General features: G+C 32.2%; 1 pseudogene across 1 annotated transcript in view; it reads right to left on the reverse strand.

The window, feature by feature from the left end:
* LOC118202699 (uncharacterized) overlaps positions 1 to 21,772 on the reverse strand; it is a 42,333-nt pseudogene extending 20,561 nt beyond the window's left edge. The window contains exons 1-3 of the transcript XR_015043451.1: positions 21,767 to 21,772; positions 21,508 to 21,634; positions 16,347 to 16,624 (exon numbers count right to left, since the gene is read on the reverse strand). The product of XR_015043451.1 is annotated as an uncharacterized LOC118202699 (transcript). The remainder of the gene's footprint in view (positions 1 to 16,346; positions 16,625 to 21,507; positions 21,635 to 21,766) is intronic.
* Between the last annotated feature and the right edge of the window lie 4,195 nt (positions 21,773 to 25,967).

Below are 25,967 nucleotides of genomic sequence, written 5' to 3' on the forward strand. Positions count from 1 at the left end.
GAATTTTTTATCTTAGTATACTACAGGAATAGATTAATTTTCTCTAGCACTGATGTATTCGAATGTAGTAGATAATGGAGACTTTTAACACCGATCATGCAGACTTTGAATATTTTCTCTAAGTCACCAAAAATTGCATTGTCATAGATTTTTCTCATAAAGTCTATTTCTTTCTTAAAAGAAGTTCATATACTAATTTCATTAGAAACATATCTAAGAAAATATCTCACATTCATAAGAAAATCAGCGCTTGCTTCTTTACCAAATTTATACTTTCTGACTTCATTCTATTTATGACTTCATTCTATTCATTCATCTTTGAAAATTTTTTTCCTAGTCCACTGCTAATATATTGCTAATTTTCGTACGTGACAAAACGAAACTCAGTTTAGAAACCTTTTTGCTGAAAACCTTGTATTATTGCATTGCTGAACCGGGGCCATGCTTTCATTTTTATTACATATCATGCGAATATTTTAAATTTATTCCTTCTGTTGGCACAATTTTAACCAACATTTTACTATTGCAGAGGCTTCTTTAGTAAAATCTCATGTGTTAAATTGAATGTTTCATTACTAATTTTGAAGATTCTGGATATATCCTACTTAAAAGTTCATAACCGATTAGCAAAATAATTTATATATGTACTTCTTTGTGCTCTTGGTCAATTTTTAAATCGTTGTTCAACTATAACACTTCATTTCCAGTGAAGTATCGAAATGATTATTTACTTTCCGCTTTTTCCAAAGAATTTCGTAGACACATATGTTCAGTACAGAAAATTTTCCTAACTTATCAGTATCATTACCAAAATAGAAAACATGCAAAATTTTCCTAAAAATTTATATATTTGTTTCTTTACAAACATTTACACGAATACCGACATTTAATTATTTAATGTGTATTTTCCTATATCAGAACTAAAATTTCGAACGAAAAGTTTTAACTAATGTTATGTTCCGTAAAATTTTTGTATTTTTGATGTCATCTTTTTTTCGCAAAAGTTTTGAGAGTGTGCTGTCGGTAGTCGTTTAGACATTTTGAACCTGTTTTCTCTTTGCTATTGGAAACTATTTTATCTTTGCTGTTGATATATGCCAATGAATATACTTTTTCTCTTGGTTTATCTTCAACTAATGAGTTATTTAATTACTTAAAAATATATGTGTAGATCGTTTATGTTGAAACTTGTGATAGATTTCCTGGATGTGTTTTTGGAAAATGTATTTAATTTATTAACGTGAATGAAACGGATGTTTTCTTAAAATTTTATTATTCAGAGTATTACTCAATTATGACAGAATGCCGGATTTGTTCCCAGTATTCAACATTCATATGGACTTCTGTATTCCAAATCTCTCACGTAACTGTAATTTTTTCTATCGGTAGTAGGAAGACGAATGGAATACATGCAGGTTATGCAGACATAAGGTAAAAATCTGAAAAAAAAAAGAAATTCTTCAGATCTAGGCAATTCAGTAGAATGTGCAAATAGTCATCCTATTCGAAGCTTATTTTTTAATTACATAGCATATAAAGTGTAAATTTAATAAAAAGAGATATAATGAAAATCATGTACACTGCAAAATCTGAACGATAATTATACAAAATTAGTTAGTTATAAGGCAGTTTTCCATAAAAAGTGGTTTCAACGGAGGAAACGTGCAATCTCCTGAAAATTCTCCTGCAAGCAATCTCCTGAAACTCTAAGTGGGCGTTTGATCTTCGCTCTTACGTAGAATTTACAATTCTACTTAACTTTTGTAAGAGCAAAGATCAGATGCTCACTTAGAGTTTCAGGAGACTGCCGGCAGGTTTCCTCCGCTGTAACCACTTTTTACGAAAACCTGCTTTATGACTAATTTTGAAAAATTACCTTCCAGATTTTGCCGAGTACTTGATCTTCATTATATCTTTTTTTATTAAATTTACACTTTATATGCTATGTAATTAAAAAGTAAGCTTCGAATAGGATGACTATTTGCACATTCTACTGAAATGCCTAGATCTGAAGAATTTCTTTTTTTTCAGATTTTTACCTTATGTCTGTATAACCTGCATGTATTCCATTCGTCTTCCTACTACCGATAGAAAAAATTACAGTTACGTGAGAGATTTGGAATACTGAAGTCCATATGAATGTTGAATACTGGGAACAAATCCGGCATTCTGTCATAATTGAGTAATACTCTGAATAATAAAATTTTAAGAAAACATCCGTTTCATTCACGTGAATAAATTAAATACATTTTCCAAAAACACATCCAGGAAATCTATCACAAGTGTCAACATAAACGATCTACACATATATTTTTAAGTATTTAAATAACTCATGAGTTGAAGATAAACCAAGAGAAAAAGTATCATCATTGGCATATATCAACAGCAAAGATAAAATAGTTTCCAATAGCAAAGAGAAAACAGGTTCAAAATGTCTAAAAGACTACCGACAGTACACTCTCAAAACTTTTGCGAAAAAAAGATGACATCACAAATACAAAAATTTTACGGAACATAACATTAGTTAAAACTTTTCGTTCGAAATTTTAGTTCTGATATAGGAAAATACACATTAAATAATTAAATGTCGGTATTCGTGTAAATGTTTGTAAAGAAACAAATATATAAATTTTTAGGAAAATTTTGCATGTTTTCTATTTTGGTAATGATACTGATAAGTTAGGAAAATTTTCTGTACTGAACATATGTGTCTACGAAATTCTTTGGAAAAAGCGGAAAGTAAATAATCATTTCGATACTTCACTGGAAATGAAGTGTTATAGTTGAACAACGATTTAAAAATTGACCAAGAGCACAACGAAGTACATATATAAATTATTTTGCTAATCGGTTATGAACTTTTAAGTAGGATATATCCAGAATCTTCAAAATTAGTAATGAAACGTTCAATTTAACACGTGAGATTTTACTAAAGAAGCCTCTGCAATAGTAAAATGTTGGTTAAAATTGTGCCAACAGAAGGAATAAATTTAAAATATTCGCATGATATGTAATAAAAATGAAAGCATGGCCCCGGTTCAGCAATGCAATAATACAAGGTTTTGAGTAAAAAAGTTTCTAAACTGAGTTTCGTTTTGTCACGTACGAAAATTAGCAATATATTAGCAGTGGACTAGGAAAAAATTTTTCAAAGATAATACTGTGGTATGAAAATTAATCAAATGTATAAAATTTTTCTTCGCAATAAGTTATGAATGTTTTCATTTCAGTAGAATGAAGTCAGAAAGTACAAATTTGGTAAAGAAACAAGCGCTGATTTTCTTATGAATGTGAGATATTTTCTTAGATATGTTTCTAATGAAATTAGTATATGAACTTCTTTTAAGAAAGAAATAGACTTTATGAGAAAAATCTATGACAATGCAATTTTTGGTGACTTAGAGAAAATATTCAAAGTCTGCATGATCGGTGTTAAAAGTCTCCATTATCTACTACATTCGAATACATCAGTGCTAGAGAAAATTAATCTATTCCTGTAGTATACTAAGATAAAAAATTCGATTTCTTTTCTTAATTTCTGATTCGGTGTGGTAGTGTTGTTGAAGTTAAATCTTCCAAACGTGTAAAAAGTTATTAAATCATACCGTATAACTATTTAATAAAAATTTGTTCCCAAATCTTTACAAGCACTTGTAAAAGATAAATAAGAAAAATATTTGAAAAATTAAATGATTTGCAGTGGCCGTAATATTCAAAGTTTCAAAAGGTACTTAACAAAAAACGGTTTATGAAAACACGAACACATCACAACCACCCACAAATAACTTCCGTCACAACTGAAAATTTTATACTCAAAATTTACATTGAATGCAGGAAAAGAAACATTAGGGGTTTCAAAATGAAAATTCTCATGTAAACTTTCCGGAATGAAATGTACAGTATTTCAAGAAATATTCATTTAACTTCCACCTTGTTTGCAATTTTGTTAAATCATATGTAATGAGCGTATGTGAGACACGAAATGCATTCGTATGCGAAAAAATAACAAACATTTAACTATCTGACAATGAATCAAATTTCATTGGAAATGTAATGGCATGAGAAGTAGTACAATATATCTGTATGGAAAATCTTGATGATAATTTCTGTGTGTTTTTTTCGAATAAAAAAAATAGTTAAAGGCTCCTAGGTTAGTAATGAACTACTAAATTCGGTCAATTTTCATCAAAAACGCCGTAAGAAGTTCTCCGCACTGGTAAAATATTACTTAAATTCTCTAGCTTTGAAACTTCCCGCAGACACTGGCAAGACCAACGGCTGTCTGGTCAATACAGGATAACTATGTGTTTAATAGGTTACTTCAAAGCTATGAAAGAAATAACAGTTGGGTAAAAAATAGGGACATTTTCAAGAAACATTTGTTCTCTTATGTCCTTTTGGCATTATACTTATAAACAAAATGCAAAAATTTAGTAAATACGTAGATAAATCTAAGGAAAAAATGGTAAATTAACATGAAATGTTTACTTAAAGTCTATGTAAAGTTGGAAAACAGTGATCGTGATACATTTGAAAAATAGTTCATATACAGCGCATTAAAATTTTGCACCCGATCTATGAATTCATGAAAATCGGCCCAAAAATGTCATTTATCACGTTCGCTTGCTTGCAGTATATTCTCTTGTCGTTTTAATCATTTTGCTTTTGAGTTTTATTATTTCTGAAGTTGTAATATTTCTGAATCTGAAGCTTTAAAACACAAAATCACTCTGATTTATCAACTTGCGTCTAAATGTAAAGTACAGTCAACCAAATGGAAGATTTTAGCATAAGTAAATGTACTACAGACAAAATAAATTAAAAATTCATCATTATTTTTCATGCTCTGTTCATGAAACTAATCCTGACTTAAACCATTCGGAGCATTTTCAGAAAAATATTCGTTTCTTGTTCATGTTTTTGCATACTCAGATACTAATTTTGTTGGAAATATGGCATTTTCTTATTCCATTTTATATTTCACTATTAACGTCTGTCTTGGAAAATTGTTTTCCTTGGAAATGGCATACTTGTCTTATATATCTGCGACTGTTCTAATAAATTACATTACTAACAAGTGTAAATAAAATCCCTAGTTATACAGGAATTATCTTGAATGCTTCCTTAATCTGAAATGCAATATGTAACCCATGTGCAAAAATAGAGCAAATTTTTATCTTAAAAAGTTCTCCACGAATACATCTTTTTTTCGGTCCTTACATGCTTTTCTGTATTTATCACTCAAGTTCATTGTTTACCTCTCTTTCATCTAATTTGTGAAGTATTCCTGTTTGAATACTAACATTTGAATTTGTTTAACTGATTTTAAAGTACATGTATATTTTGGTTAATGCGTGGGGAAATGAGGAACTGTGGCACTGAGTGTTCTAAGCATTCCATACTGCATCTTTTCTTATGATCAGTCGGTTAAAAGAGAAATGCTTTTCGTAGTTTGTGAAATATATTTTATTTACTTATTATGTGTCATGCTCATGATAAATAAAAACATGTACGCAGGATTGTATGACTCCAATGTTTAATTAAAATAATGCTTTTTTGAAAGTGTGGTCTTTCTTGTGACATATTAAAAAGCGTTAAAATTTTTAAAGTTGGTAATTATAGTAGATTATATGGAGTTTCTGTCATTATTACCTGTTATGTATAATTATTTGTGTGTAGGTTTATTTACTATCTATGAGAAGTTAAATATCAAAAGCTGTAAGAGTTAAGCAATGTCAGTTTGAAATTTCTATCTTAAAATTATTTGTGTTAGGTCTTTTATGTTAATTACTATGTTAGATCATTATTTGGAACTCTACTCAATATTTCGTGTAATGTATCATTACTATGTAGGAATCATTTGTCAGGTATGATAAATTAAATTTCGTTCTCAAAAGGCTGTAAGAGTTCAGTGCTAAATAAATTATTGACAAGGTGAAATATGGATATTTTTCAGTTAATTTACAATGAATACGTTAAAAATATTCCAAGTTAACAAAATTTTATATTCCAAGTTGAGAAAAAATCGATAAAGTTTCATTGCCATGACTGAATATTAATTCCATGTGTATTATAGACTTTAAATTCTCCTTCACAAATGTGACTATAATTCAGATTTAAAATAATACGTTACAATGTGGATATTCTTGTCTGTAGTTAAAATATAATTCAATCTTCTGTTCCTTGTTAAGAGAGTAAGGCTGTGATACGTTCAAATAGAGTAGTGTTTATAAAGTTCTGCGGTAAATGGGGGAATCATATTAAGAATCCGAGTGACGTTTTCACATGAAGGAAAAATCAAGGTTCAATGTATGTTTGGTGATTTAAGAAGGATGTGTGCAAGAAAATATAAGATATTTTTTGTAAAATATTTTAAAAGAGTTAGCAAAATTTGTGTTAGTAGTATAAATGAATCTTACTGAATAAAAGGGAGTGTTCTGAATATATATGTATAAATGTCTGTAGAGTAAAATAAGAAGAAATGAAGTACTATAGGTATGTATCTAAACTTAACTGGGTAGAAATGCTCCATGCATTGGTTTGAGTGGGCTTCATACCATGAAAATTTATTGCTCCTTGTAAGATTTGTTTAAAGTTAGTAAGTCTTACAATAAAGAAACATGTGTAAGTGTGTATTTATTATGGGGAAAAGGAATCAGAAATACAGCATGAATATGTTTTATAAGTTAAATATAAGGGTAAATGTGTAAATGGAAAGTGTAAAAATTACATTTGTCAGACATAGTTTGGTGAATCCTTTGAATAAAAGTAAGACGTGTAAAAGGGAATCAACAAAATTTTGTATAGTTGGCCAAAAAGGTAATACAGTCATTAATAGTTAGTACAATGCATTAGAAGGAAAAGTTCTGAGTATCTCCAACTTAGTAGTAAAAAAGTAAGAAATGTAGTATTCCAGTTAAACTATATAGAAAGAGCATTGTGTATATTGGCTTAATTTTACAGAAAATATTATCTAGTGAAGTTATATGCATGTAAATTCCAGCTTAAAATTTCAAAGACACAGAAATGTAGGTAAGTTTATTTTTGGAGAAATGGAAATGTAACATCCTATTGTATTTAAAACAAGGGGAAAAAGTTAAGGGTAAAATAAAAATGTAACAAAAAAAAAAATTTATGTAAACAAAAAAACTCAAAAAAATTAAAATTATGAAACTAAATATTACTTTTGTAAAAAAAAATTAAGTTAAAAATGTAGTAACACCTTTTTTTAAAATAAAAAGAGGAAAGGAAAATTATATTTGGAAAAATAAATATTTGTTTTGTAAAACCAAAAAAAAAAAAAAGTTTAAACAAAAAATTAAAATAAAGTAAAGTAAAAATACGAAAAGGAATAAATTTTGAAAAAAAAAAAAAAAAAACTTTTGCAAAATAAAAAAGTGAAAAGGAAAAATTCAATTCGTAAATAAAAATATTACTTTTGTAAAACGAAAAAGAAAGTTAAACAAAAAATTAAAATAAAGTAAAGTAAAAATACGAAAAGGAATAAATTTTGAAAAAAAAAAAAACTTTTGCAAAATAAAAAAGTGAAAAGGAAAAATTAAATTCGTAAAGATAAATATTACTTTTGTAAAACCAAAAAGAAAATTAAATATAAAAAAAAATAAACTTTGCAAGATAAAAAGTAAAAAGAAAATTTAAATTCACTTTTGTTGAAGTTAAAAATAAAATTTATGTTTGGGAAAGGGAAAAAATGAAATAAAAATTAATAAATTAACTAATAACTTAAAAAAAGTAAGAATGAGATGAAAATTGAAAACAATTAAAAATATCTTAATAATAAAAAAATTAAACCGTGGGAAAATCTTACATTTAAAACAGCAATGAATAAAGTAATGATTAAGAAGCCAAAAGAAATCCTAGCCGTCGTGTAAAAACAAATGTATGACGCGGTTTTCATGTCAAAGCGCATGCGCAGACTTTCAGCCTTATGTCATCAATGGTGCAAAAAGTCAAAGGGCCAAATAGAGTTTCAAATAACAAGTCTGATAAGAGGACCGGGTAGCCGAGCGGTAAAGCGCTATACTCCCATCCCAGAGATGGCGAGTTCGAATCCCGGGGGTGGAGATACTTTTAAAATTCAGGGAAAATAATATTAATTTCCACAAAAATTCATTAAAAGTAATTAATTAAATAATGACGTACTAAATAATTAAGATACTTATTAAAAAGAGTAAATAAAAAAATTAATGACATACAAAATAGTATTAATATTAATCAAATATCAAACTAATATTAATCACGTGTCAAATAATTAAAAATAATAAATTAAAAGAGATGTCATTCCAAACACGTGGTTCAAGAGTTCGTTGCCACAAAACCTAAAAATATATATTCGATGTCACAAAAAATAAAAACTTTGAAAAATAGTGTCGTTGCCACAAAAATAAAAACTTTGAAAAGATCGTTGCCACACCATAAAAACGAAACTTTGATGATGTCATTCCAACGCGGGAAGGAATCCAAGATGGCGCTGGTATCGTCACTTTCGGTTGTTACGTAATCCAAGATGGCGGAGGCCACGCCCCCTATAGCCTCGGGCGTAGCACGGTTACCTGCGCTTACTACTTTCCTGTTACAAGACGATACCTCAAGACGATAGCACACAGGGCTCGCATCGTAGATGATTATCCTCAATAGGAAACAATTATGCGCATGGAGTGGCTAGCTCGATTCCCGGACCTGAATCCTATCGAGCACGTTTGGGATGATTTAGAGAGACATCTAGCTGCTTTCAGTCTGCCCCCTCAGGCCCTTGCCGCGCTTGCAACTGTTTTGCAAGAGCAATGGCTCTCGCTTCCTATGGAACTGATAAACCGCATAATTGAAAGCATCACACATCGCTGTATGTGCTGTATTGCTTCTAGAGGCGATCATACTCCATATTGAAGAGTACTTTTCCTATAGCAAACTGACACCTTCGATTTGTTCATTTTATACATGTGCTAATTTCTATACCACCATAATTGTCTGGTAATTTATTTTTATGTTATTTGATACCTTAGTATGTGTTGTATATTGTGGGTACGTTTCATAATATTCTACATGTAACTTTTTCAGTAATCGTGATTTTTGTAATTTTTTCTTAATTTATGATAACCAGTGTAGAATGTAATCCGTTCTGCAATGGCGTTCGTTATTCGAATCGTTTTCAATGCCGAGCGTTCCATCTCATGAAAATTGTTTTAATTCCCTTACTAAACTCAGTTCAAAATCATTAAACATCGTCAAACTATTTAGGAAAATATTAAAACCACTATAAATGTTAAGGATTTAATCATTTTAAAAAAATCTGAAAGGTTTAAGATTTTAAAATACGTCCAAAGGGGCGTTTTTTTAACGTTTTGCGTGCTGCCTTTATTTAATAAATATCATGTTCTACGTACTCAAATGATAAAATTCAGTTCACCAGCAATATCGCAAAATAAATTTAAAATGAGCATAGCTTTAGAATTTCCCATACAGTCTCGCGTGCTGGAGATAAAAATTCTTTTTTTTTTTTTTTTTTTTTTTTTTTTTTTTTTTTTTCGGTACAGTGTTGCCATTGTTAGCTTTGAAATCGTTTAGTTTTTTTAACCAAAAATTCGTTGATGTGTAACAAAGTATGAAATCGATAATAAAATTCGTAAAAGTTTTACAAAATATGAAATCGATAATAAAACCAATTCCAAATTTCAAATTTGTGCTTCGAGATGCCGATATTCGCAGTAGGATTACGTCATTCAAAATTGGATGGCTCTAGGTGCCGTTGCTTTATCACAATGCGAGAAACATACATAAACTTATGCAGATTCCTCATTATTTAATTCCTTTAACTATAATACAAGGCGATAATATTTGGTGGCAACAGTTTGAAAAGTGAAACGGACATTCAGAGTGATTCGAAGCAAAATCGCAAAACGAAACGAAAGCAATAATCCCTGAGGGACAAAGCCCTTTTGCACTAATAATTATAAAAATTATTTATGCATATTGCATGTGTATAGTTGTATATTGCATGTATATATGTACGTAGTTTTATAGCTTTTCAATGTATTTTACGCTGAACCTTCTGAGGATTTAGCTGTCTCTTATTTTCTTCATAGGAGTCACTGTTCTGTTGACACCAGCATCTCTTCTTACTTTTAATGAAGTAAATTTTTGCTTTAGGAAATTTAGAATCAGTCCAAATTTCACTTCAAATGTCCGACTCTTGTAGTAGATAAAGACCATCTGTGTTTCCGTTGCTTGCTCATCAGAAGAGAGTTTCTTTTAGACTTCCTTACAATCCTAGTCGAAGAGGGCTAAACACTTTACAACTTAAGATCTCTGAATGCCGGGAGTTCGACAGAAGTTAGATCACAGGCCAAATGGGCTGGCTGCAGGGTTAGTTTTCCTTATTTTTCACATGTATAACATGAATCTGAGCCAGTTTTTCTTAGAAGGTCTTCCAGAGGCATTACCTTCGTTAAGCAGGTAACCTTCGTTTGCTTTCCTATATTCAAATAGCCCAACCCTAATGATATAATGCTTAGCGAAAACCTGAAATAAGTAATTAACCCCTACAAAGCACATCCCTTCTTCTAGATTCATTCTCTTATACAGGGCTTATTAATCTTTTTTCAGTGGCGACCCCTTTTTACCACTGAGATTTTTTTCGCGACCCCAGGGCCGCATAATATTTACAAAAATTTGTGGACACCCATAAGCTTTGCGCAAGTCCAACGAACGCGTGAGTGAAACTGTCGGTTTTTTCACTCGCCCTGTAATATGCTATTGTAGATTTAGGTCATTAACTTTAATTTCTAATTTTAAGACATAGAACATTGTGAAAATTTTAAATAAGTAACAGACGAAATGACAGCGTCACGTGCAAAGCAAGTGAAATGAACGTTTATATTATAAAAAGAATGCGCCGAAACGTTTTCGTTTTTTGATTTATCTGTACTGTCTTATCCTTATCTTTTTTCAGATACATTGTGTAAAAACATTTGGTAAAGGTAAAATTATTATAATAAGTTAAAGAAATATCAAAACTGCTAAAAGTTTGGGCGACCCTCTGCTACAGGTCCTACGACCCCCATGGGGGTCACGACCTACAATTTAAGAAATTCTGCTCTTGTAAAGGAACTTTGTTATTCACATTTATTCTATTTGTATAATTTTTTAAAATCTTTGCACGCTTTTGGGAAGTGTTAAAAAAATGGGACATTTTTATATCTCTCATTCTACCAGAGTGATTGACGAAATTTAACTTGCCTTTTTAATGTCTCGAAAGCGCTACTTAGGATATATATTAGATTTATATATAACATTGTCAATGAAATACAAGATGCCCTAATAATACCTAATAAATACCTAATTAAGAATACATGAAAAGCCAAAATTTATTAGAATATAATATTTTTATTTTCTTTTCTGTGTGCAGTAAACAAACAAACAAAAAAAAAATTTTTTTTTTTTTTTGAAGATATTTTATTCTAAAGATATTTCTTTGTTTTTACAGCATTAAAAATTTCTTGAGCAAGCCGTTTTTTACTTTTGAAGGGTCCCTAATTATCATCAAAGACTATTTTTTTCAAAGCAAAATATATTTTTATGTAAACATAGTACTTGAGTATAAACACATTTTTAAGAGTCAAATTGTGATTTTTCAAGACCTGAATTCTAATCATTTTAGTATTATAATAAAGGATTATTGTTGTTATATTTATTTTCACATTATTATTATTTTCATTACATTTTAAAACATAATTAAAAAAGTGTAAAAGCTTCTCCTTTTCTTTGGACATATTGCTAATCTTGTATCAATCAACCATTTTAGCACCGAAGCTTCTACTTTGGTGAATTTCTGGTTTTCTTAGTTTAGACGTCTGCATTTAGACATTGAGCATAAATTAGGTTGGTTGGTTTATTTAAATATAACAAAGCGTATCTGCCTAAATAGAGGAGGAATGCCTTCATAAAAGACTTTCGTAAGAAAAAGTGGCTAGTAATGATGTTGCACAAAGACAAAATCTCGAAGACTAGCTCGTTCGCCTGGATTGGTTTCGGTTCAGGCGCGATGCGATGCCGACGCTCTCTTGGGTACCCGCGATCATTTCGCTATCCCAGGGTAACATGATATTTGAAGATTTTCGAACACATGGTGAGTTCATAATTCTCTTGTGGTTCGGTGAAGTCCATAGAAAATATGGAGGAAAGGAATAAAATCATATCTACGTAGAATATTGAGTCCCGAGACAAACTATTAGCAGCCTTTAGCCGTTCGGCTACTCCACTATCGGAACCACTTAAATTAAAAGTTATTAGATTGGTCAACTATACAATGTTAATTAACCAGTTATTATGATTTAAATCTTTATTACAACTTCTCCTTTCCATATTCCTAACCAGAATGCAAATTAGCTTAGTGCGCGTTTAAGCTGAGAATTTGAATTTTTAGTTGAGAGAGCTTCTCGCAGTCCGTCTTGCTGTTGGTGCTTTTAGCCAGCTCTGTTTAAAAATTATATTCCAGCTTTAGCATTCTCGCTAATCGATGCGTTGAATATGCACCGGTAAAATATATGAGCCAGCTCATTCTGTTTAATGTGCAGTCTCATGCTACGTTATCGACGTTCGAATTTAATTGCTTCTTCTGTTAATTTAAAATATCCACAAGCTGCGGCAATTTCATCTGTAGTACAAGTTTTGCCTTTATGCTGAAACTGAAACTAAAATAAAAGTTAAAAGAGTTGTTTAAGCCTTCTTTTGTGTTTCTTGAGTTTTTCAAGACCCAGGGGTGACTCTCTTACTATCTAGTAGGATCTGCAGGATTCTAACCCCAGTTTCCAGTTATAACAGTAACCCTGCGGATTTTTCAATTTACTATTTGATTTCCAAGTATTTAAAGTATTATTACGTTTTCGGGCACAAATAGCAGGGTTTTGTTAACGCGTTAGTTTTTAAACTACCAAGCCGTAACGCAAATGAAGATTCAGTTACATTTGCTATTTATTGTATTCGCTTGGAATAAGACGGGAGAATAATCTCTCTGCCATATTCACCATGCGAATACGTATTAAACAGGTGTTTAGATTAAATTATACACAGTTTATGTTATGAGCTGAGGTGACAAAACAATGCTGCAATTTTAAATCTTTTGTTTAATGGGTGACTTGAAAAGCTAAGAATAAAGCAGACGACTGTTAATCTTACGTAATTCATTCGGAAACCGTTATACTGCACGATAACCCACCTTTCTACTGGTCAATAACTACTTTGTAGAACTGCTCTATCTTGAAAATATGCATGTGTATTCTGTCATCCCCCTTGTTCTCTAGATTTGTCTCCTTGAGATTATTTTCACTCCAGAAAACGCAAGTGTCCTTTTAAAGAACAGTTTTCGCTGTCATGTAAGAGACAAAAGGAATGCGATATTCTACTCTTAGAGTCGTGCCAAAAACAGACATCTGTAAGCTTCTACTTTAATTAACTATCATATTTGTATTAAGGCAAGAAGTTTCATCAATGCAAAATTTGCAACATTTCTACTTTTATTGACACACCATGAATATACACTACAACTTCGATTTATTGAACTTCAGTTATTCGAAATAATTTTCAACTAAAAATTTGAAGGTAAATCAAATGGAATAATGAAATATTATTCGAAACAGATACTGATTTTAAGTCGAATTTTTAATATTTTTTTCATGAAGGGTGTATTCCTTCAATTTTGGCTATTGAAACTCAACTATATTTGGATTAATTCTTCGCTTTATTCCAAACAAGCGAAAATCTTACTCACGATATATCTATACCGTATAGCTTAGTTTCAAACTAAGTATTTAACAATATAAACTAAGTTTAGAGTTTGACGGCTTTCATCATATCTCTTCATTTAGTAAAAATGTATGAAATTTAAATTCTATATTAACCCTCTTACAAAGAGTGTTTCAAATAGCTATTTTTTCTTTATCTTCCTTATCTTACAGATAATTTTTAAAAAATATGTTCCTTAATATGTCACTTAATAATTTTCAAAATTACCAAAAGTATATGATTTAGAACATTTGCACCCGGTATTAACATCGGATCACTAGGTGAGACAGGATAAACACTGGATACTGTTGAACTTTAAAACGTTTGAGAGATATTTTATTCCTCTATCATTTTGTAAGCACATTTTAACTCAACTATTGTCCCTCTCGTGTTACTTTAAGCTTAATTTGCTGTTAAAATCTCTAGAAAATGAAAAGCAGTCTCGCTGGAAGGTACATCTCAAGAGACTTTAAACTAAAATTTTAACCCTTTGCGTCACAGTGTGTCCGGTCTGGACACACCTAAAAATTTTCTTCTGTACGCATAGAAAAATTGAATGAAAAAAAATTTATAGGTTACTATATGTTACTCTGAACCTTCTTTATTTATAGTAGACGGCAGTTCAACACAAACCAGTCCATATATTTTAGCCATGTTTAGTTTTTTAAGACCCTCATTTTTCAAAGAAATCTTCCAGATTTTTTTAGGGTATAAAAGGAGTTGTTTGAAAAGAAATTTCTATGTTATTTTTTGGCTGTATTCTAATCTTCTTATTCTATATTAGTTTAAAATTTTTACCTTGAAATCTTGCCTAAAATCAAACAACGAACCCTAGGTGTGCCCAGGCCGGGCTCACCGATAATCTAGGACAACTGAGAGTCTGTATTCTTTGTTTTCCGCATCTCATCGATCAGTTCATTGACAAAAATGCTCGTTTCAGCACTCTTTTCGAAGCTCTATTCAATCAGTGTGCCACTTTGGGCACACCCACAGAATTAAAACGATAAGTGCTATCTTCACAAAATCTTACTTGTGTACCCCTCTAAGCTTAATTAGACTGCCTACCTTTTTTTCTATCAAAACTCCAACTTTGAAAGGTAGCGTGCCGGAAAGGGTTAAAAGATGCGTGTTCAGGAAGTTCTGTAGGTTCAGTACCAGTGCAGTATGTCAAAGATTCCAGCAAAGAGGGTTATGCAAACAAAAAGATAGAAGAAATATCATCGCGAAAGATGACTGTTTTTCCACTGAAAGGCTGTATAAATTAGAAGTGATGATTATTTGGTGTTTGCATGGTTTGGTTTGGTTTATGGAAAAGCACAAAAGGGTCATTTGCTTAAAGGGGGATGTCTTCGTGGAGAACTTTATAAGGAAAATTGGCTCGTATCCATGTTACACGAGAGGAAAATCACGAAAAAGGCCATATAGCCAGTCCGTTCGCCGAAATTTGAACCCAGGCGGGGATAACAATGTAGGATTATGCATGACTCATGAGAATCATGAATGTTTTATTGTAAAAGCTGTAGACATAAGTATGGCTCAAAATTCAGCAAGAATAATTGACGCAACTTTGGTGGGCTTTCCTTCAACTTTCACGGTTCGATGGTAGCCAACTTTCACGGTCGACAGGATAATACGGAAGTACCGAAACTAAATATTATGCCGGCTTAAAAGGAAACTGAAAAAGTTGTTTTCAAATACAGAAGCATTGAACTCGTTCGCTAGGACTTTAATGCGAGTTAAATAATTAGTGTTCTCTAACTTATCCGTTAGGCCGCCAATTGGATATATTCGGTTGCATTATGTGATGATCTTAGGCAAAGCTTTACAGTTTAGCATGATGATAGGAAATTTAACTTTAACATTTTTCTGCATTTCTTTCTGTTTTCTTCTTTTTTTCTAAACATACTGTTAAATCAAGTACCATTTTGTGCCGATTAGGCACGGTATTTTTTTAGAGTAAGGGGTTGAAAAATAGCAAGTTTTTCTTTAATTTATAAGGTATTTCTCCAGCCTTCTTGGCATGCCTTCGGTGTGTGGTGGTCTGCACGCTGGGCGCGTATTCCAGAGGTCCGCGGTTCGATTCCCGGCGAAGATGTTTGCTAATTTTTCAATTCTCCTCCCAACTAAAAGAGTGGTTGATGATGATTCTCCACACCCAGGATTTAGTGATCGGGTCCCCTAAAAATCCCAGTGACCCCTTAAAAGGGGGAGTATTTAAGGTATTTCTCCTACCTTCTTGGAGTACGTATTCCAGACGTCCGTGGTTCGATTCACTGCGAAGGCGTTTCATATTTTTCATTTTTCCTGCTTCCAAAATACCTAATGTCTCTACAAGTTTTATTGATTTTTGAATTAATTTTTAAACATCTATTTTACCGAAAATTTTGGTAGAACCTATTCAGCTTATTGGACAAAATCAGTTTCCTAGATTGCGCTGTGCATTAATTCCATTGCGCTATGACATGTCGTTTCAGAATTTTATAGGATAAACAAGCTTTTCCAAAACCTATATGTGCATGTTCATAAGAACAATTAAATGTACTTACTTCAGATTAGCATTCTTGACTACCAGAGCAGTTAAGAAATCCCTCTGGCCTTCAAGTGCTTCATCGCATAAGAAGCAGCCGTCTATGTCACCATTTTGGATTTTGAGTTCTCTGACACGAAGCTCGGCAAGCCATTTTTTAGGTAGAATATCACCAATGGGAATTTTTATTTTTTGTTCTAATGCATTTAGCGTTGAATTATCTTTTTCATTGGAGTTAAAAGTGTTTAGTAATAACAGTCGATCCACAAAAAGGCTCTTCAAGGGCTTTGATGTAACCTACAAAAATAAAACGAAAAATAAGTTCAACATCAACAAAATACGAGCATTTAGCTAATCTTTTTAAAATAAACTAAACCAGTAAAAGCTTTGTCAAATTTTTTCAAAACTCCCATTTTCATCCTTGAGTTTAAGACACTACTCAGACGTATGAATCTTTCGCTTGGTGTTCACCAGTAATTCCGATCCAAAAGCAGATGCTAATTTGTATATCATATGATGATGTCAAATGACATTATAAAAGCGGTAACTTCTCATACAATATTGTCATTTAGTATTACAAAACATTTAACTTCTGAGCAGGACAATGTGATGGTATGTAACTAGGCTATAGTTGATCTATCATCTACGAAGCTTAATTTCTTCGAAAATTTGGTTGATCTCCGATAATCCCAAATGTCTTCTGCTTTTTTTTTTTCTTTTCTTTTTGGTTTCCACGAACCACATAAATTAAAACTGTATTGTAATTCAGAGGGGAGACCTGAATAATTTGTAAAATCTGCCAGGCAGAACTTGGAATTACCACTGCAGGCGTTAAAAATTACTTAACTCAGTTTTGTCTCCTGATGCGTTCGGGATATTTGCACTTGCATCAAGATTATTGATAATATAATAATAATTTCTCAGATTATTATATAGTTTAATAATGTAGTAATTAATTCCATTACCATCTCAGAGCGTTAATTCCAGAGGTAAGTGATCATTGCGTCTCGTTATTAATACACACACGTTTTATTTACAATATAATACAAATGGTTACAAACATTATTTTTAGGCACACGCCTTCATCATTATTAGGCTTAACACCTTCGATCTTCCATCAAACTCGAGTTAAGAGTTACAGAATATCAACAGAGACAAGACGTTCGGAGCGCCACCTAACGGCGCAAACTATCAATTTATAACAAATAATTATACTAGCATTCAAGTTTACATTTATTTATGTTCAAGACCGCACAGTTCAATCGTTTCATAACCTTAAATATGACTCCCAAATCCTATAAATAGGGTTTTGCCACGGCAACAGAGCACTTTAAGAAAATATAATTGCTGAGCTAATACTTTAAAAACAACATAATTGCGTTTGCTAAACTTTAAAAACGATATAATTGCTAAAACAATACAGTTTTTAAAAAATTACATTAAAAAAATCTGAAAGGTTTCAGATTTTAAATTACCTCCAAACGGGCGTTTTGTTAACGTTTTTGTGTGTTACCTTTATTTATTAAATATCATGTTCTATGTACTCAAACTATAAAATTCCTTTCAACAGCAATATCGCAAAGTAATTTTAAAATGAGCATATCTTTTTAGAATTTTCCATACAGAGTCTCGCGTACTGGAGATATTTTTTTTCTTGTACAGTGTTGCCATTGTCAACTTTGAAATCGTTTAGTTTTGTAATCAAAAATTTGTTGAAGTGTTACGAAATATGAAATCAATAATAAAAGAAATTTCAAATTCAAATTAGGGCTTCCACCTGCCCATATTCTATGGAAGATTACGTTATTCAAATTTGGATGGCTCTAGATACTGTTGTTTTATCACAATGTGAGAAACATACATACATTGATGCAGATTCTTCATTATTTAATTTCTTTAAATATAAGACAGGGTGATAATATATGGTGGCAACGATTTGAAAGGTGATACAGCCTTTTAAAGTTTTCGACGCAAAATTCCAAAACGAAATTAATAGTCCTTCAGGACAAATTGCCCCTTTGGACTAACAATATAATTGCTAATATTTTAAAAACAATATAACTGAAGTTTACAATATAACTGCAGCAACAGAGCACTCTAAAAACAATATAATTGCAGTTTTCAGCAAAAGAGCAATTTAAAAGCAATATAATTACTAATCACCTCTCTAAAATAAGCTAGAAAATTATTTTCAAGTAATTTATAAACATACTTGAACCCTTTTGACTATAGCAACTTCTCTAAGCTTAACAATAATGTACGCCTTGATTCAGATGAAATGTCGAATTTTAAACCAAAGAATATACAACATTTGCCATTACAATTTTATATCGGAGTAGTATAAAGAATTAATTCGCTGATTATAAGACTAAAATTATTCTTCTAACCTTCATTCATTTTTAACATCTTCAGTTTGAAGCAAGATAGTAACTAAAGTATTATTCATTCTTAATTAGCGATCATCTTTTTTTCATCTTGACGATATTATAATTCAGTACCCATTATAAACAGTACCCATTACTCGAGAATTATAATAGACTTCTAAGAAATCATGCTACATTGTTGAGGCCATGTGAATGAGATGGTATGTTTGAGAAATTTGAACGGGCGATACTGATTTTACTTGGGATTTCATCATACTCAATTAAGTAGTGTTCCTTTAATGTAGTATTCAATATTCATGAGGAAAGAGTAGCTAATAAACTAAGTAAATGCTACCCAAACTTTGAAGAATTCTAAAATTACAGACTGTCTCCACCGTACGTAAGTGCTACATTCGGAACGACCATGAATTTGTTTGTAAAATATTACTAAGTTCACTACACATGTCTTCTAACAATGTTCGTGAGTTAAAAGCTAAAAATATTATTAAATAAACAATTAAAAATACTAAAACAAATAAATAATATATTTTAAATTTTAAATACAGTATATTATAAATAAACAAAAATTACTACAATGTATTACGTACATTGGATTGTCGTCTTTGAGTCGTGTCGAAAGTAATTGGAGAAAATCGTAATTATAAAAAGCTGGAATCTTCTACGTCATTGTAAAAGAAAATCTTGTCATCAAGTCAGTGATATCTGATGATTTTTTACCTATCTGCTAGTATTTTTTTTATGTTTTAGGACCACCTATTCCAGTTACAGCCTTACCCAAAAAATTCAATTTTCAATTCAAAAACATTTTGGCATTTAACGGAAAGAACTCTGGAAGGACTACGTAGCATATTTTATCTCGCGAATCTTGACGATATTATAATAGACGGAAGCGCTTTTAAGGAATAACTAGCAAATACCAAGAAAGGACTGCAGGAACGTAGGGAAGATTATTTAGCCTTTGGAAACGAAAACTGTTTCGAAATTAGCTACCCTTATCATATCGATGACAAAATGACGATACGAGGACAAAACTTTACAGATTAACGGAGCGAAACAAAAGTTATCACGGACTGATGACTATGAAAAATTACTTAAAGCATTAAAGGATACCTTAACATCCGCTAACGTATTGGCTTATCCTCAGTCAGAATACGGCTCTACTCTTGACCGGATACCAGCAATGAAAGAGTAAGTACAGTTGTTTGCAAGAAAGTGACAACGCGTGTATTATTGCTTACTCTAGTGAAAGGCTGTCAAGTCTCCAACTTAGTCAAATAGCTTAGACTTTATTACAGCTTACTTAGTAGAACCACGTATATAGTAGAAGTTACTATAATGAGAATCAAAAGTCCTATAACTTCTCTAGAGATATTATTTACTTTAGAGTAGAAAAAATTCACCCAGCCACCCGCCCTGGCTGAATAGCTGCTCTAAGTATGATCTTTCAGCCTTGTATGTCTAAGCAGTGGTAATAAGAGTTTCCAGAAACGTTCAGGACATTGTCAGCACTGAGTATACGCAGTATTCACAGTATAATAGGCGTATAAGAAAAAACGCGAAAATTTTACAGATCTGTAAGTGATATACAGAGTGTGATAGAGCAGAATACAGTACATAGCTGTTTGGGGTTAATGAATCTCAAGCTGGAACGGATGCCTACTTGCCCAATAAGCAATATGAATAAAGTGGTAAGGGAATTGAGCATCACATAGATTTATGCATTGAAAAATATTGCCATTATATTCATTAGCTTCTGTAAAAGTATCATTTTGTTCAATATTGTTCTAATTTAGTAATCCTCCGGGTTAATATTATACATCTCACAAGGTAGTGTGAGTATGGCACAAGCATGGCCAGCTGTAACTGTGCAAAAGGCACTTTTTATCTGGATATCCCGGCATTCTTTGTAACAAACATGAGCGCAATTTTAAAATATTTATTTACGAATTCTTTATTGGAAGGGCATTCTTTCGTATATTCACTGATTAACTAGTGTTTTTAATTCTTCAAATATGTGATATTATCTTGCAAAAACAATGGCGAAAATATTTCAGCAAAACAGTTACCTCAAATACGCTTTGTTCTTCGAATCTTATCCTTATAAGAAAGGCTTACAACTTCAGTTCTACACTCAATAAAAGCATAACGAACTATTTAAGACTACCAGCAAATGTGGTCATGAATGCTACATTCTGGAGGAAGAAATCCTCCAAAATGCCTCCTACAACTCAAAAATATTGGAATTACTAGTTTTTACACATTTTAACAGATGGTGACACAATTTATATTCATTAAACAGAAACAATTAATTATGTAGGATATTACAACATTCCTTGATGCATGTCCTCGTGATGTAAGTGGTGAATTAGTCCAGCTAGCAGGAAAAAGCAATATTGATTTTTCATGTTTCCAGCTGTGAAAAACTAAACTAGCTCTCCAAATTAATCCTGCTCTCTTGTAGTTTGCAACTCTTTCTGATATGCAAGGTATAAATAAGCTTTTCTTTCAATAAGCTTTGAGGAGTCACTGAAATGACTCAGGTGTTATATGAGACCAATAATCTAAAAAGTTGAAAACTTTACGATTATTAACTTTTTCGATCTGAAGACTTTATTTGTTTATTTTAAATTAAAAAGTGGTCACATTTAAAATTGTTATTTGATGAGCACCTAATTAAAAGTAATTTTGTGTTGAAAACTGCGTTGAAAATAACATTTGAGTAAATGAAATTAAGAAATAGCTATCTGGGTACTGGAAAGCTTGACTTAAATGCAAAATGTAGCCTTGATTACAAACCTGCTCTAATTCTGAAGTATTCTTAATTCCCGGGCCATATAACGAGACTGCTGCCGTCCGCTAAATTGCTGCAGAAGCATGGATATACAGTCTTCTAAGAAGGACAAGGCGAGCCAGCTTCACCAACCTCACCAGATACCAACAAAAAGTTTTAGCACAAATGTTGCTAAATGTTCTTTCATCTTTATGGAAGAAATAAACACATAAATATAAGTGTTAAAAATATGCATAAGAAATAAAAATTATTTCTCTTACTCACTTCCATCTAGAAAAATAAAATATAAATTATGATACCTAATTTTTCCATTCTATATGCATTTTTAAACGCCAATCAATGACTATTTTTGGACTGATGAAATAATGTCTGGTATTGCCCACTCTCGTTTTACAGCGTTATTGCTTACTAACTGTGATTTTGTAAGTCTAACTGATGTAAAGTGTAATCTTTATTTAATATAAAAAAGAAGTGTGTTACACCAAATGCCAAAATTATATTGTTCGTATTTACTCCGAATTACCAGAAAGGCTAATATTGAAAATTCTATTAGGAAATACTAACGGTAACTTTTTTTCTCATGAATAACTTCGCTCGTAAGCAGGGTGTATGTAAAGAAAGACATCTGTAGAAATTTAAAAGGCTTAGAGTGAAGATATTTAGTCGTAATAATATCAGCCATTTTCAAGCAAATATTTATTTTTTTCAAGTAAATGCTCGGTGACATCTTTTCGAAAATATGGCTTTGCATTTTCTTTTTATGTCAGTCATTTCTAAGTTTTAATATCAGCCATTTTTAAGTTTGCATTTTCATTTTCTCCCATTTCAGGTAAATTACGGTAAGAATTTAAGAATTTAGGTAAGAGTTTGAACGCAAGGCTGTAGCTTGGCCATGGAAAGCCTGAATGATCGTGCTATAAGCGTCTCTGCCGCATATGGCTTCGTAATTTAGTGCTGCATGAAACGGGATTTTACTGATTATTCCGAGTCCTAATACTTAAATCTGTATTTAATCTAGCTCAAAAGTCATCCCGTGAGACATCTCAAGACGGAAAGTAAGTATCTGGTCAAATGAATTACTTTTCAGTTTGATTCTGGAAAAGAGAAGGATTCTCGAATTGTGATAACACAGTGAATCAATGAAGTATCGAAGCTGGAATTGCCTCAGAAATGGAACGAGGTGTGTTCAGTGATACGAATGAGAGCTTCTCATGTGTTCATACACTTCTCTGAGCACCGAACGTTACAAACACGGTTTGAGGTGTTTTATATCAATTCTCATCATATATCAGCTACTCTATTATATTTGGACTTTTGCAAAAGCATAAATATCTCATCACCTTCTGGCCAGTCCCATTTTTTGATGATACGGCCGGCTTATGCCGGCCAGGAGGATCGGGGATGTGCCCTTATAATGATAATAATAATGATACCCCATCACCTCGCTAGTTTCCTTTGCTCTTTAATAAACGGGGCTGAAGTTCAAAATATAGACCACGTATATTCACAGCACCAAACAGGGATTTTAGACATTTTAATCTGAAATTGAGATTATAAAATAATCCCTCTGGTAGCCCTGTTTCAACGCTATGGAATATATTTTATATGCCAGGAGGCATTCCATTGAAAAGCTAAATAATCTTTCAATACTGCAGAACTACTCAGAAATTCTTTCAATACTGCAGAACTACTCAGACAGTTTCTCAGAAGGCATGGTGTTCATTTTTTATACAATCTCATACAGAGCTCGTGGAGTCCATGTCCCATCACCTTTCTGAAGTTTTACGGCCTACACGTAGACCTCTAGATAGTTTTTCTGATACTTCAGTTTAAATCAAACTGTCTTAATATAAATATTTTAGAACTGAATTAAGCCTAAAATATGTGCTTTTATCTTAAGTTAACCAAATAAGCTTTACTATTTATAACAGTATGCATACACTAAATGAAATTTATAAAATGACGTTGGGTAGGTGATATTCAGCAACTGTTCTAAGATGAGCATGGCTAAGGCTCATCAACTGATGAAGCGGCAGGCTGAGGATCATCAAGTGATGAAACATAGAACAATGATCATTTGCATTTTCAGAAGCTGCAGGCAGCCCAGTCAAATGGGATGAGTAACAACAAGTCGATGAAGAATGTGAATTGAATGGACCGAACTTAACAGTGGCCTGTTAGTTATTTTAATTACTAAGTCTAAGGTTGCCTTCCGTTCAAAAGATTTAATTTTTTTCAGCACCTTTCAACATCCACTCTTTTTGATCAGATTTTTAAACCAGGTTCTGAACCATTGTAAAATGGGAATTTGCCCCCTATATATAGAGAGCATTCGCTTAAAAATATCCATCTATCTTTGTTCTCCTCATACAGCATGTGGCCTGTGGAATTCGGTATCCAGCCAGCCAGAGTCTATTCTCTGGTGGATTCTCCTTCAAGATTCTCCTTCCTTTGAGGTTACGAGACGGGCATTTGGTATCTAAATTTTGTAAGAGAGTTGTAGTCGCGCTGAGTTGCAATGAGAGGGACGTTTTTCACATTCTTCACTCTTAATAAACTTTATCTCTGGCAGATGTAGACGCTATTGTGGAACAGATAAACGGCAACGCGGAGTATCCTCTTCAATGATATCCTCACCACTTCTAGATACAACTGTCCCAGAAGAATAACTGGCCCGAGCGTAGGTGCATACGTGTACTACAGCGCAAAACTCCAGAAAATATACAAATATGTATCATATTGCATAATTTTAAAACTGCTGAAAAATACCACACAAAAGAGACTTGAATATGCAAATGGTAAAAATGACCATTTGAAATTTCAAAAATGAACTATTTTTTAGAATATTTTTTTTTTATTTTGCTCAACTAAATTTAATTTGTTTTTTAAATTTTCAAAGCGAATTATGACGAATCTGTACTGATCGACTATTCTGTATTCATATTACAGTGTAAAATGCTTGCATAAGGTGGATAATTCCTCCGCATGGAAACAGCCATCAATAAACTGAATGCTGCCGATAGTGATCTGAATATTAGTTCATTTCTAATAGTTCGACAACTACATTTTTTTACAATCTAATTTAATTCTCGCTTATTTGGGGGACAGTCTGATAAAAAGCATGAATCATTCCATTAATGGTTTTTATCATATCTCCTAACAGTAATTCTAAACGAAGAGCTATGCAATGCCAATTACAGTGGAACCTCGAGATACGAGCACCTCTGTACACGAGAAATTCGAGAGGAAAGTATGAGCGAAATTTTGTCTCTAAATACGAGCGTTGACTCGAGTAATGAGCAATTAGCCAGGATGTTAGTATGCGTGGCGGCATTTCCGTCGTCATATCATTCGGTGTTCTTTGATCTACGTGTTTATGAGCTTGTGAGTCAATTTTTATTACATTTAACGTGCAAATAATTATTTCCTGATGCCTCCCAAGAAGATTGTTGCCTTAGATAGTGCTGCAAAGAAACATAAAGAAGCCATGGCCGTTGAAATCAAGAAAGAAATCATAGATAAACAAGCGTGATGTAAGAGTGACAGAAATGGCGAAGACTTAGGCCTTTCGACATCGACGATTTGCACTATTTTGAAAAAGCAGAAAGAAATTAAAAAACTTGACGCAACCAAAGGAGTTACCGTTACTTCCAAACACTGTCCAAAATTATAGAAGCTGTTGAGAAGCTGTTCTTGGTGTGGATTAACGAGAAGCAGTTAAAAGGTCTCTGTCGAAAGCTTTCATAAAGGTAAACTGCGGTTATATTATTTACCAGTGTTACTTATTAGAAAAACTGATTTTTATGTTGATATTTTTAGGAGTGCGGAACGGATAAAATGGATTTCCATTATTTTCAGTGGAGAAGTTTGTTTCTAGACACGAGAAATTCTCTGTACGAGCTCAGTGCTGGAACGAATTAAATTCCTATCTTGAGGTTCCACTGTGCAATGTTAAAAATATTCTATAGAAATTTGATTGTACATCCCGATTTTCTTCCTAAAATTAAGCTAACTTCAACGGAATAAAATGCAATTAAATATACTTTCACGAATTTTTCAAAAAATCTATATGAGTTATTGGAGAGGCTTTACATAACAAAACTAGTGCAGCTATCCTCATGCTAGACGTGGTGAAAACATTTGACCGCGTCTAGCACACAGGACTTATTTTTTAAGCTCATTAATTTGAATTTTCATCGGGAAATTATTCTCCTCCTCAGCTCATTTTTGAACTCCCGAACTTTCTCAGTGCGGCAAGGAGATTTCAGTTCAAACCCACATCAAATTTACGTTGGTGTCCCACAAGGAAGTATCCTTGAACCAATATTTTATATTCTGTACGTAAATGACTTCCCAAAATTCAGACAAGACCCTAATATTATGTTATCATGCTAACACGCTATGTTAGCATGGTTCACACCGCCATCATCGCGAAGTCCAGACGGCCAGATCACGCCTTGGAAAA

The sequence above is a fragment of the Stegodyphus dumicola genome, chromosome 1 (genome assembly GCF_044657685.1).
Source record: "Stegodyphus dumicola isolate Sdum_Otavi_A_Nest chromosome 1, ASM4465768v1".
Taxonomy (NCBI): domain Eukaryota; kingdom Metazoa; phylum Arthropoda; class Arachnida; order Araneae; family Eresidae; genus Stegodyphus; species Stegodyphus dumicola.